Source organism: Raphanus sativus, unplaced genomic scaffold (genome assembly GCF_000801105.2).
Source record: "Raphanus sativus cultivar WK10039 unplaced genomic scaffold, ASM80110v3 Scaffold1893, whole genome shotgun sequence".
NCBI lineage: Eukaryota > Viridiplantae > Streptophyta > Magnoliopsida > Brassicales > Brassicaceae > Raphanus > Raphanus sativus.
The window spans coordinates 3,405-6,548 of NW_026617202.1; the positions used below are offsets into that span (position 1 = coordinate 3,405).

At 34.4% G+C, this 3,144-nt stretch overlaps 1 long non-coding RNA gene across 2 annotated transcripts; it reads right to left on the reverse strand.

The window, feature by feature from the left end:
- Positions 1-211: 211 nt before the first annotated feature.
- Positions 212-1,757, reverse strand: LOC130504928 (uncharacterized). 2 transcript variants are annotated; one of them, XR_008941494.1, is made up of 4 exons: positions 1,652-1,750; positions 1,334-1,573; positions 872-1,268; positions 212-670 (listed from the first exon to the last, which is right to left on the reverse strand). It is a non-coding gene; the product is annotated as an uncharacterized LOC130504928 (long non-coding RNA). The 2 variants fall into 2 exon arrangements; XR_008941493.1 differs by having other exon boundaries at positions 1,334-1,757.
- Between the last annotated feature and the right edge of the window lie 1,387 nt (positions 1,758-3,144).

The following is a 3,144-nucleotide window of genomic DNA, read 5'->3' on the forward strand; positions in this document are numbered from 1 at the left end:
GCTACGCTAACCTGATTTCTTCGGCTTCTCTATCTGATTCTTCTTCAGTTCATGATAAAGCCATTTCAGCATCTTTGCATTTAACAAAGCACGATGTGATGTTCTTTGTCACAATGCTTTATTGTTCTTTCTTCAGATGCTCTCATTATCACATTGATGCGAAGTCACAATAACCCTAATCTTTATATATAAAAAGCCAAAAACACCAAAACAAAATACTAATCTTCCATTTATGAATCAAAACCAAAAATCATAATTTCTCACTGAATCATGCAATTTAAACATATAATAGAAGAAAATAGAAGAGTTATCAACCCAGTCGTAATATTATGATTCTTACGCTCTTAACCCAATTGGAAAACATAACAATTGAAAAAATGTTGAAAGGTAGATACGTAAAAGTCAGAAAACTATAGAAAGAATGTATTCATGCCAAGTTTCTTGCTTGTAGGCTGATTCAGAGTTACAACGTCAGTAACACGACCACAGCAGACTCCACGGCAAATCCCCAGAAAATACTATACTCTCACCACGTTTAACATTTCATGCTTTACAGAAATGAGCAGCTTCCTCGAGATTAATTGTTCTTGAGAAAGTGAGTTGAGTGTGAATCACTGACACTTTAAAAGCCTTAAAATGCTGAGATCCTCCCATAGAGACTCATCAGTCCCTGTGTTATAAGAAATAGAAGAAGAAATATGAATTACCAAGACTATACATGCTTTGCGTATTCTAACATAACTAAATCCGAAATAGCATAGCAAAGTATATCTTTCAATCTGTCTAACAGAACCCATCCAAAAGACTCCCATGGACACACACCAATTATTTGTTGTTGCAGATGTGGTTTCCAGTACAAAAGAGAGCATACCTGATCATCAGAAAGACCCCTGCGCTAAGCCTCAGGATCCCAGCTCATCGATTCCATTCCTTCACCGTATTTGTCTAAGCTCCGTACGGATCTCAACGTAGAATCTGAAGCAAGTAGCTTAAATTCAATAAACACATCTGATGCCTCATCATATATATTGTTTTGTGGAAGTTCTCTACTAATGTTGAGATCTAAAGATGATACAGTAAGTAACTTACGATGGTGTTAAAATCATGAAGAAGAACTGAATTACGATGGAAAAAAGAAAAAAAAAAGAATCTAACTTAGTTTTACCGATTGGTACATGATGAATGAACCCGTCTTGGAAGCATTGGCATAAGAGATACAAAAAGGATCTTGGTTGGTCCCCGCAGTTAATCCCCCTGCTATAATTTATCTGCTAATAATGATTGTGAGCAAAGACCTGATGAATTTTACGGATGCAAACTAACCTATATATACCTGTAGATTCACCGACTGGAAGGTAGGGGGACGTATTGATTGTCAAATTGTGGAATGAATGGGGTAGATGGAGTTAATTGTAACTTTAATGATAATGAATGTATGCAGCCGAGTTATGTAACAGTTCGTGTTCTCAGAAGAGGATGGGAAGAATTGCAAGCGAATCTATGCAGAAGACAAACACCACCAAAGAAGATGCTCCATTGTCGGATTGAAGCAACGGCGGCAACCCTAACTATTCTGTAAAAGAGAAGAATACGACGACAATAAGTTACTGGGCTTCCAGAAAAAAAAAATCTATATTGGCAATCCAAAAACCTTCAAATATACAGAAGGATGACAAAAGCCCAAAGATTACAGAGTTAATGAAGTGCTGCGTTTCAAGCAACCGGACACGTGTCAGTCTGTAAAAGCTTGAATTAGTGATGTGGCAGCTGATGTGTCAGCAGGAGAGATCCAACTCTATTTTATATAAATAGATGTGGGATCTTCTCTCCAATATCAATTCATCCAATACTCATCTTATATTTAACAAATCAATCTATCCTCGGGATTGAGCGTTCAAGATTACACGTTCACATTAACTTAATAGTGATGACAAACCGAAGAAACTTGCAAAAAAATGATAACGTAAGAGCCAACCACCAATATTCTAGTTGACAAAGTAAATAACTTATTTTGTGTCTGCATGGAATCTAACACGTCGATGATTTGATTGGAGCTAACATATCACTTTTCGCCAAACTCAAACAGTATATAAGAAAGTTCTTTCGTGTCGTTAGAACATTTAGTATACAATGGACAAGTTTATAATATTTTTGATATAAGACTAAGACATTTATACAAACCTAAAATATGAAAACAACGCCTTTTTTATAAACTCAAAACAACATTCCGACCGTAAATAACTCAACCACCAAGAAAACATATGTAACAACTACAAGGTACAGCGACGAAAATGTCACATGATATTATAATTTGGGCCTCGACAAACTTAGAACTTAGAAAGAAAATGAAAATAAAATTTCGGGTCGACAGATATCTAGTTTTGTACGTGGGATTCTCTAGGGAATCATAGTTGCTTGATGATTTGCCAGATGTTGTTTGATAATTTGTAGTAGATTAGATAAAGAAAACATTATAAATTCAATAATAACTTACTTCTAAAGACAAATGTTAGAATGAGCATATAAACATAAATAAACATAATTAAGTGTATTCTCTCGTAGCAGTTCTTACTAGCCTATGTAACATTGGGTTCAAGAAAATATATGCCACAAGAAAAAAATTAAGGTGTTTTTGTAAACATTTCCTTATATAATTGATACTTTGCTGGAAACTAAAATGTTTTGCAATTATTTATTACCAAATAAAACGGAGGACAGAGAGGTGGTGGGATTGGAGTGATATTTTCTTGAGGAGATCTCTGGTAATATATTAAGAGAACATTGTTAAGTTTTCAACGAAACTATTAAAGAAATGATGTCCAAGTGTGCGATCCTAATATCATACCCCCCTTACTGACTGAAGAAACGTATTATATGTCATCTTTGTTTACAGCATTACCGGTCTATATGCCACTTTAGTATTCAGTGTAAAAGGATCATAACGTTACCCTACGAATTACCAGCAAATAACATTTGCAAAGAATTATATAAAGGGAAAAATACTAATCAAATCAGCTCAAACTCTTTTTAAATCATGTTTGGATCTTTACAATAAAGCATAAAAAGTCATTTTTGATATTGGAGTTCGGAAGTTATAATATTGATGATCAACTTTGTAACGTTGTGTAGTTTGAACATATGTTA